We start from the raw sequence: 11,608 nt of genomic DNA, 5'->3' as shown, positions 1-11,608 counted from the left end.
CTATCTAAAGTACAAAAAATAAAAAAGAACTAAGTTACAGAAAATAAAAAAATATTTACAAACATAAGAAAAATATTACAACAATTTTAAACTAATTACACCTACTCTAAGCCCCCTAATAAAATAACAAAGCCCCCCAAAATAAAAAATTCCCTACCCTATTCTAAAATACAAATATTACAAGCTCTTTTACCTTACCAGCCCTGAACAGGGCCCTTTGCGGGGCATGCCCCAAGAATTTCAGCTCTTTTGCCTGTAAAAAAAAACATACAATACCCCCCCCCCAACATTACAACCCACCACCCACATACCCCTAATCTAACCCAAACCCCCCTTAAATAAACCTAACACTACCCCCCTGATGATCTTCCTACCTTGTCTTCACCATGCCAGGTTCACCGATCCGTCCTGGCTCCAAGATCTTCATCCAACCCAAGCGGGGGCTAGACATCCACTGAAGAAGTCCAGAAGAGGGTCCAAAGTCTTCCTCCTATCCGGCAAGAAGAGGACATCCGGACCGGCAAACATCTTCTCCAAGCGGCATCTTCTATCTTCTTCCATCCGATGACGACCGGCTCCATCTTGAAGACCTCCAGCGCGGATCCATCCTCTTCTTCCGACGACTAGACGACGAATGACGGTTCCTTTAAGGGACGTCATCCAAGATGGCGTCCCTCGAATTCCGATTGGCTGATAGGATTCTATCAGCCAATCGGAATTAAGGTAGGAATTTTCTGATTGGCTGATGGAATCAGCCAATCAGAATATAGTTCAATCCGATTGGCTGATCCAATCAGCCAATCAGATTGAGCTCGCATTCTATTGGCTGATCGGAACAGCCAATAGAATGCGAGCTCAATCTGATTGGCTGATTGGATCAGCCAATCGGATTGAACTTGATTCTGATTGGCTGATTCCATCAGCCAATCAGAAAATTCCTACCTTAATTCCGATTGGCTGATAGAATCCTATCAGCCAATCGGAATTCGAGGGACGCCATCTTGGATGACATCCCTTAAAGGAACCGTCATTCGTCGTCTAGTCGTCGGAAGAAGAGGATGGATCCGCGCTGGAGGTCTTCAAGATGGAGCCGGTCGTCATCGGATGGAAGAAGATAGAAGATGCCGCTTGGAGAAGATGTTTGCCGGTCCGGATGTCCTCTTCTTGCCGGATAGGAGGAAGACTTTGGACCCTCTTCTGGACTTCTTCAGTGGATGTCTAGCCCCCGCTTGGGTTGGATGAAGATCTTGGAGCCAGGACGGATCGGTGAACCTGGTATGGTGAAGACAAGGTAGGAAGATCTTCAGGGGATTAGTGTTAGGTTTATTTAAGGGGGGTTTGGGTTAGATTAGGGGTATGTGGGTGGTGGGTTGTAATGTTGGGGGGGGGGGTATTGTATGTTTTTTTTTACAGGCAAAAGAGCTGAAATTCTTGGGGCATGCCCCGCAAAGGGCCCTGTTCAGGGCTGGTAAGGTAAAAGAGCTTGTAATATTTGTATTTTAGAATAGGGTAGGGAATTTTTTATTTTGGGGGGCTTTGTTATTTTATTAGGGGGCTTAGAGTAGGTGTAATTAGTTTAAAATTGTTGTAATATTTTTCTTATGTTTGTAAATATTTTATTATTTTCTGTAACTTAGTTCTTTTTTATTTTTTGTACTTTAGATAGTTTATTTAATTTTATTTATTTGTAGCAATTGTGTTTAATTAATTTATTGATAGTGTAGTGTTAGGTTAATTGTAGGTAATTGTAGGTAGTTTATTTAATTATTTTATTGATAGGGTAGTGTTAGGTTTAATTATAACTTAGGTTAGGATTTATTTTACAGGTAAATTTGTTATTATTTTAACTAGGTAACTATTAAATAGTTCTTAACTATTTAATAGCTATTGTACCTGGTTAAAATAAATACAAAGTTACCTGTAAAATAAATATTAATCCTAAAATAGCTATAATATAAATGTAATTTATATTGTAGCTATATTAGGATTTATTTTACAGGTAAGTATTTAGCTTTAAATAGGAATCATTTATTTAATAAGAGTTAATTTATTTCGTTAGATAAAAATTATATTTAACTTAGGGGGGTGTTAGTGTTAGGGTTAGACTTAGCTTTAGGGGTTAATACATTTATTAGAATAGCGGTGAGCTCCGGTCGGCAGATTAGGGGTTAATAATTGAAGGTAGGTGTCGGCGATGTTAGGGAGGGCAGATTAGGGGTTAATACTATTTATGATAGGGTTAGTGAGGCGGATTAGGGGTTAATAACTTTATTATAGTAGCGCTCAGGTCCGCTCGGCAGATTAGGGGTTAATAAGTGTAGGCAGGTGTCGGCGACGTTGTGGGGGGCAGATTAGGGGTTAATAAATATAACATAGGGGTCGGCGATGTTAGGGCAGCAGATTAGGGGTACATAGGGATAACGTAGGTTGCGGCGGTTTACGGAGCGGCAGATTAGGGGTTAAAAGTGTAATGCAGGGGTCAGCGATAGCGGGGGCGGCAGATTAGGGGTTAATAAGTGTAAGGTTAGGGGTGTTTAGACTCGGGGTACATGTTAGAGTGTTAGGTGCAGACGTAGGAAGTGTTTCCCCATAGGAAACAATGGGGCTGCGTTAGGAGCTGAACGCTGCTTTTTTGCAGGTGTTAGGTTTTTTTTCAGCTCAAACAGCCCCATTGTTTCCTATGGGAGAATCGTGCACGAGCACGTTTTTGAGGCCGGCCGCGTCCGTAAGCAACTCTGGTATCGAGAGTTGCATTTGCGGTAAAAATGCTCTACGCTCCTTTTTTGGAGCCTAACGCAGCATTTGTTTGAACTCTCGATACCAGAGTTAAATTTATGGTGCGGCCAGAAAAAAACCCGCGGAGCGTTAACAGCCCTTTTACCGCCGAACTCTAAATCTAGGCCTAAGTGCCTCGACCCACCGAGGCACTTAGCACACAAGCAGAGCATCGGAAGCGTGTCTGATCGCTTCCGATGCTCTGAAACACTGCCGGGCTCCACGTGGAGCGAAACCGGAAGTGATCACTCGTGGGGGAGTGATCAATCCGGTCCCGGCACTCGGGAACAGTATTGCAGGATGCCTAGACATCAAGGCAAGCCTGCAATACTGTTAGAGCAGCTGGAAGCGATTTCGATCGCTTCCAGTGCTCTGTTAAACCGACGACGTATGCCATACGTCCTCGGTCGTTAAGTGCTTTTTTTTTTGAGGACGTATGGCATACGTCGTCGGTCGTTAAGGGGTTAAAAAGATAGATAATCCCTTTATTTACCATTCCCCAGTTTTGCATAACCAACACAGTTATACTAATGTACTTTTTACGTCTGTAATTACCTTGTATCTAAGCCTCTGCAGACTGCCTCCTTATCTCAGATCTTTTGACAGACTTGCATTTTAGGCAATTAGCGCTGACTCTACGTGCATGAGCACAATGTTATTTATATGAAACACATGAACTAACACCCTCTAGCTACGAAAACTGGTCAAAAGCATTCAGATAAGAGGCGGCCTTCAAGGGCTTAGAAATTAACATATGAGCCTACCTAGGTTTAGCTTTCAACTAAGAATACCAAGGGAACAAGGCAAATTTGATGATAAAAGTAAATTTGAAAGATGTTTAAAATAACATGACATAGCTGAATCATGAAAGTTTAATTTGGACTTTACTATCCCTTTAATATTAATTTTGTGAGGGTTTTTAGATGCTAAGTTGAAATAATAGAGATACCGAACTACATTATAACTAATTGTAGTTTAAAAATATCAGACACCAATATTTTTTAATATGGAGCTTTTTCTACAACACTTTTTTTTTTTTTTTTTTTAATTCTTTATTTAATATCCAACAGAGTAAACATGTTAACTTAAGCTTATATTGTCACACAACAGCAGGCAAGAAAAAAAAAATCAAGAACATACTGAAGCACCTCGCAGGGTACTTAAGAACAATTACACTTTGGTCAGAAACCATGCTTACTTCTCAAAAATAGAAGAAGAAAAAGAAAGAAAAGAAAGCAATATCAAAATGCATATTCATTTAGTTAATCTGACCTGTTCCTACTGTAGGTGCTCTGCTACACCTTCACTCAGTTATAAAATACTCTATTGGGGGTATTTTATAATTTTCTTGAGACAGCAACATATAACACTGAGCCGAAGCCCACCTATACAACGTCGGGGCATAACCATTCCTGGTCCCAAGGGGCCAGGTTACTGGATCCTAACTGAGTCATCAATAGGAACAAGACAAACAATCAAACAAACACACAAAAAACACACACAAAGTAACACAAGGCAAGAAAAAAAAAGGGGGAGGGAATTAGAAAGAATAAAGTTATTACCATATGCCAAGCAATACAATTTCTGAATTTCTAAATGGATAGATTAAGTGATCAATTTCTCTCAAAGGAAAGGATTTAATAAAAACTGACCACTTCTTAAAGAATGAGACAACATCGCTATCTTCATTTAGGTTAGTATCAATCTGTTCAAGGATGCATTGTTTTTTAAGGCAATTTTTAATCTCTGGAATACTGGAGGCCTTCTCGCCCTTCCATTTTTTGAGAATTAAATATCTGGCTGCTAATATGGCCATGTTAACAATTTTAGTATTAGCCTGCCGATCCTCTGAGTCCCTCCAAAGATATATTATATGTGATGCCTTTAATACCAGGGGGGAAATCCCTAGCGTTTTATTAAGCCAATATTGTAGTTTAAGCCAAAATTGTTGAATCTTTGGACAGTCCCAAAACATATGTACAATATTTGCCGAATATAAAGCCTTTCTCAGGGGTGAAGAATGTCATTAATAATAGTTTAATATGTGATTCTCTCCATGTAGAAGAAAGAGTTATTCGCTTAACTTCCACAATTGAGGATTGGATAATGCTAGCATCCACATGGTCTTGTGTTAATGTTACAGCCCATTTAGTAAAGATTTTTTCCAAACTAAGGGCGCCCTTTATGGAACTCAGGTCTTCATAACTCGGGGACACTGACATGAGTCCATTCTTGACTAAAATAAGCCATTTCTCTATACTCCCCAAGGTCCAGTTCCAACCATAGTTACTTATTAAATTAAGTGCGTAATGCCTTGCTTGAAGGTACGCAAAAAAATCTTTTTGGGGGAGGTTAAACTCCCCCCTCAGCGAACCAAAGGTTTTGATGCATGTCCTCTCAAAATCTAGCATTTGGGAAACCTTACTTAGACCTAAACTATTCCATCTCTGGAAGGGTGAAAGCTGAAGTCTGGCTTGAAATTGAGGGTTACCTGATAGTGGCATGAAGTGGATAATCGCTAGCTGTGAGAGTTGATACATTACACTTCTCTGTAGCTCATTATTAGTAACATAATCTCTCTCAGAGATCCAATCCATGATTAGGCGCACCAGGAAAACATAGTTATAAGTCTTTATATCTGGTAGAGCTAGCCCCGCATATTTTCTAGGAAAGGAAAGTTTAAATAAGGAGATTCTAGGTTTCTTATTTTGCCAGAGATGGCGTTAAAAATTAACATGTCTTTTCCTTTAAGTATCAATGGGGTGTTCTGTAAAACATAGAGTAATTTAGGGAGACAGACCATCTTATATAAAGCTATGCGACCTGACAGAGAGAGGGGGAGATTCTGCCAATTTTTCAGACTCTCTTTGATTTTATTCAGCACTGGAATAATGTTAAGACTATATCACGTATCTGGGTTAGAAGAGATAGCTTTACCCAATTATCTAAAAGATCCAGAGACTATTCTGAATGGTATGTTGAGAAGAGGTTCCTTGGGTTGTTTGATCCACATAAATTCTGATTTTGTGGTGTTCACCCTATATCCAGAGAAGGAGCCAAACTGATCGATTATAGATAGGAGTTTAGGAATGTTAGAAGTGATATTTGTAATGTATATAAGGATTTCATCAGCATATAAAGCTATTTTCAGCTCCTTCGTACCAATCCTGATCCCCTCAAGGTGCTGTCTAACACAAATCGCTAAGGGTTCAATAGAGATATTAAATAGGAGAGGGGAGAGAGGACATCCCTGCCGCGTTCCTCTTCTAAGTAAAATATCTGGGGAAGTCAGACCATTAATTAACATTCTTGTGGAGGCCACACTGTAGAGGTTATTGACGAAATTATGAAAACTGCTGTGAAAACCAAATCGATGTAGGGAATATAATAAATGGTCATGGTGAACTGAGTCGAAAGCTTTTTCGGCGTCTATTGCAATGATTGCTGAGTCAGGGGTGTCCCTCTCCCCTCCACTCCCTAGTCCCTCCCTAGTTTTGAAATAGTCAATGGTAAGAAACACCTCCCTTATCTTAGCTGAAGAGTTTTGCTTAAACATGAAGCCCACCTGGTCCTTATGAATAACATTGGGAAGAAGCGTTTGGAGCCTGAATGCTAGCATAGAGGTAAGTATCTTGTAGTCCGAGTTCAGTAAGGCTATAAGCCTATATGATTCTTTTTTGTTGGGGCCCTTTCCTTGTTTAAGGATTAAAGTGGTGTGCGAGGCAGCAAACCTAGGGGAGGGGGAGTTACCCTTTATGTATATATCATTATAGAGTGAGGTTAGATATGGCAAGATTGCCGGGGCTGCTATCTTGTAGAATTCATTGGGGAGGGCATCCGGACCTGGCACTTTATTCAAAGATAGATCCTTAATTGCTTTAGTCACCTCAAGCTCAGAGATAGGCAAATTAAGATTTTCAACCTGATCAGATGAAACTATCGGGAAAGAAATCTTACTCCACAAATCTTCACGCTCATGTGCATTTTAATTTTTCAGGGAATATAAATCGTGGTAATATTTTGAGAGAGTTTGCATTAGTTCTTCCGGGGTAGTTAGCATTTTACCTTCTTCAAACAGAGAGTCAATGTAGGATGCACCTTTATCCCTTTTAACTAATCTTGTGAGAAGTTTACCTGTTTTGCTTCCATGCCTATATAGTTTAGCCTGAAATCTGAGATCTTTCTGTGATGATCTGTAGGTGAGAAAGGTATCTCTTTCCTTTAGTGCTTGAGTATATCGAGCCCAACTCTCAGGTGTTTTCCCTAAAAGATAGCGGTTGTATGCATTAGAGACTGATTTCAGTATTTCTTTTTCCCTGAGTTTAAATTTCTTTGTCCTACTTATACTATAAGCCAAAATCTTCCCCCTGAGTACTGCCTTTGCAGTTTCCCAGAAAATGGTGGGGCGATTAATATATTCAAAATTAAAGGATATATATTCCTCTAATTTAAATTTAATCCAGTTTTTAAATTTGAGATCTGATGTCAGGTACGTTGGAAAAAAAAACCGACTACTTCTAGGAGCGGTATCGCTAGGTTGAAAGTAAAGAAAAATTGGGGCATAGTCAGAGATACAAATGGGAAGAATTCCGGCGGCCACTCTTACTTTGCATAATCTTTCATCTAGGAGGAATAAATCAATCCTTGAGAGTGATTTATGCACCTTAGAGAGGCATGTGAAGTCCCTAGAGTCCGGGTGCTGTGACCTCCAGATGTCTCTAACCCCAAGGTTCTGAAAAAGTCTGGCAAACATTTTAGATTCTAAATTATCTCTCTTAGTTCTAGGAGCAAAATGCTTTTGCCTTAGTCTATATAACGGGTATTGTGGTGTCATGTTGAAATCCCCTCCATGTATGTCATAATATCCGCCTGAAGTGTTTCCCAAAAAGGCCAGCTAAAAACATTGGGGGCATAAATATTACATAATGTATATAATACCTTATCAATTTTAATTTTCACCATAAGGAACCTTCCCTCTGAGTCTGCATTAGTATGAAGAACCTGATATTTTAACTTTTTTCCTAGGAGGATCGCCACTCCTCCTTTTCTTTGCGTGCTAGATGAGGAAAGAACTTCCTTAACCCATGAACACTTAAGCTTGAGGACTTCCTCCAACTTTAGGTGGGTTTCCTGTAGGAAGGCAATATCAGTGTTTATTTTTCTTAAATGAGCTATAATTGTTTTGCGTTTGATAGGGGATGTGATACCCCCAATATTCCAAGAGGTCAATTTAAAACTGCTTGTCATACCTGCCATCTAAAAGTAAGGGGAAAGGGAATATACAAAACAAAAACAAACTAAGACAAGAAAAAACAAGTCAGAACAAAACAAAACAAAACAAACAAACAAACAGCCAGACAAACAAACAAAAAAAAAAAAAAGGAGGAACGGGGGAAACAGACACAAACCATGGGCCTTCAAGGCCCCGAAACCCATCCTTGCAAGGACTGGAATATATAAAAACTTATTTAGGTTTTAACTAAGTAGGTAAGTACTAACTGTATTCCCTGCCTTATCCTGCGGGGAACTTCTGGGCTATAAATTTTTCTGCCTCCCTGGCTGAGTCAAAAAAGTGGATATGATTTTTATTTATTATTTTCAGTCTAGCTGGGTAAATAATAGTAGCTCAATGGCCCTGTCTTATTAATTTGGTGCAAATTGGGGCCAACTCCCTTCTCTTAGCCGATGTTTCTGCTGAAAAGTCTTGAAAAAACATTATTTTAGCTTCCCCAAGAAATATGGGTAGGTTTTTATTATAGTGTTGTAATAATAAGAGTTTGTCTTGATAATTTAAAGCTTTGGCTATGATTGGCCTTGGTCTAGAATTCTCTTTCTCAGGGGTTTGCCATCCCAGCCTGTGAGCTCTTTCTAGAACTATTTGTGGGTGGGATTGTGGGATTTGTAATAGTTGTGGTAATGTTATAGTTAATAATTTTGTGAGATCTTCGTATTGTTTTTCTTCTGGTACTAACTATCACAAGTTATTCCGCCTAGCGCGGTTCTCCAGGTCTTCTAACTTTGTCTGGGCTTTTATGAGGTTAGAGTTTATAGTATCCATTTTTGTGGTGTGAGTTCCCATGGTGTCCTCTAGGTCAGAGATTCTTTGCTCTGCCTCACCTAATCTACTGGAAAATTGACGAATTTCAGTTGTTAGTGCCAGTATATCTTGTTTGATTTCATTCTTGAGGACATCAAATTTGGGTGTGAGGGCTTCAGAAATACTTGTAACTAGTGCTTGTAAATCTATATGTTCAATTATCTGTGCAGTGTTGGTAGTAGTTGAGTGAATATCAGCCAGGTTCTCTGATATAGCCTTATTTTTTTTGTCCCTTTGCCTCGCTGCCATATTTGAAGGAGGAGTTTTGGCGTGTGTATTGATAAATTTGTCCATGTAGCAGTGAATGTGAAATGTGAGTATGGGGTAATTGCTACCCTAGGTGTGAAATAAAAAAGGGGGATTAACCTCCACCAAGTGAGAAAAAAAAAAAAAAAACAGTGGGAAGGGGTACGTGGATATGTGGGGAAGTGACTATTTATTTTATCTTCGTGTGTTTAAAGGCCGAAGCCGTGAGGGGTGTTCTATTTGTGCCAAAAAGAAAATCTATTCAATTATAGAGATTGATAGTTTTTCGATAGCCTCAAGAACTTTTAGGGGTCAATGTCTTATTCTGGCAAAGTATCAAAGAAAGAATTTTTTTTATTTATTATTTACCTCTATCCCCCTTCCGTGTATTTCTGTCTAGGGAACCCTTAATTATATCCAAACATTAGAAAGGTTGATAGAGTGTCAATAACAAATATTTTTATTGTCTAAGAGTAGCTATTTACTCAAGGTAGTTTTTTAATCCAACATTATAATGAGTAGCCTTTTGTAAGTTTAATTTAGGCCCAGAGAGACTGTACAGTACATATGACAAAATTAGCCCTATATCAGGTTTACTTGTACAAAACAGAACCAAGAAGAAAGGTAGTGCCCCTAGCTTATTTTTCCTTGTCTAGAGTGTTAGATCCCACTTTCTATGAGAAATGTTACAACCATTCATCAACAGAAGCAAAACCTTGATAACATAAAATAAAGAAACAGGTTTACGTAATAGCACTCAGGTTATATAAGTCTATATCATTATTGGTTTATATGGGTGAGTTCACCCAGATATATCTTCTTCTCTTTATATTCTGAACAGGATACACAATACAATTATATTAGATACATTGTTGAATATGTTAAATACAGCCTTGTTAAATTTGTTAATTTGAACACTTCTACTGTATCTAGGGCTAAAATCTAAGAAGTTGGGTATTTATAGCTCCTATCCGGTTTTTATCCTGGTTTAAATTAGCCTTTATATAAGTACAATATATCAGCAAGATGTATCCTGCTATTGTAAACCTAGAGTAGGGCTATTAACCGGTAAGGTTATTTTTTACCCAGTAGTGAATTATGCCTATTCATTCAGTAACATTTAGATAAGGAGAGAAAAAAAGAAGATGAATCTAAGAAAAATACCCAGACAAAAATTGTACCTAAAAAAAATAACTATTTGCTTTCTTATAAATATAATATTTTTTGGTACTTTGTATCAGTCCAGGCATACATTATCAGTATTGGTTCTTCTGCCTCATTGTAGCAATTTGCTTTTAAGATATTTTAAGGATGTAGCAAAGTTATACATGCAGGCCCAAATACCTCTTAGGCAAATAGTTCCAAATAGTAAGGAGGCTCAGCTAAGAGCGAATGAGAAAAAGTACCTGACCGTGTCCGTGGGGCTTTGCTGATACGGCCGCAAAAGAGAGACATGCTGCAGAGCCAGTACCCTCCCGTGCAGCACCCGTGGGAGAGAGTAAACTGGTTTGCTGAAGAGGATATGGAGCGGATAGTGATCTGGGCGACTCTGTTTCGAGATCTAGAGCCAGCTCATTAGGAGAACCGGCCTCGTGGCAAAATCCGGTGAGAGAGAGGTGCCACTGCACCTTCACCTGGTATCAGATCGCTTAGATGAAAAACCCGACCTGGGTATCTGCAAGAGCCGTTGTCGATGAAAAACCCAAGAGAACCTCTGCTAGACCGGGACCCCCTCAAGCAGCACCGATGGGAAGGGGGAAGACCAGCCTTCACGCAGGTATACTTCGGTGTCGCTCGATCCCAGGCCGCACATGTCCCAGGAGGGGTAAGTGGAAAGCACCGCTCTCCAACGTGGATCAGCTCTCCAATGAGAAGCAGGTCTCCAGCGATAGCCCACTACTTGTCTCCAGCAAGGACCTCCCCAGGCAGACTCTTAGTTAGACTGTTCCCATCCAACATCCAGCCGGTCATCTAAATGGCTCCCAAGGGAAAGACAGTTAATGACTGCACCTGCAGTTAAATTTGGGGAAATACACCAGTCAATAAGCAATGTGCAGTATTGGCTCCTACCCCCCTCTCGCAATAAACATAGGAGGGGGGGGGGGTTTCTTAACCGCTCAGATGTTGTTCCTTTTTCCCTGTATCCATAGTGGAACAAAAGTTATATCAGGGAACTTAGGAAGAAAATATATTAGCGTCCAGTCCTTTAATCTGCTACCAGGTGTAGCTCAGTGCGATGTAACAGCACTGTTGGAGTGCCGACAGCGAAATGAAATAGCTTAGGTGAGCTGACCTAGGCCCAAGGTATTCGGCACCAATTTACCACTGCCAATAGCTCCCTGGAACATGGAGCAAGTGTTTGCGTGGCCTTACACTTAGACTCCTCCTACCAGCACTACCCTTTTCTACAACACTTTAATCAACATCCTAGTCATAGCAACAAAGTATATGAGTCTGAAAAAAGACAAAAAACTTTAATCAAGTGCAACC

The sequence above is a fragment of the Bombina bombina genome, chromosome 11 (assembly GCF_027579735.1).
Source record: "Bombina bombina isolate aBomBom1 chromosome 11, aBomBom1.pri, whole genome shotgun sequence".
NCBI lineage: Eukaryota > Metazoa > Chordata > Amphibia > Anura > Bombinatoridae > Bombina > Bombina bombina.
The sequence above is the reverse complement of the archived record's forward strand: the minus strand, read 5'-3'. Positions refer to the sequence as shown.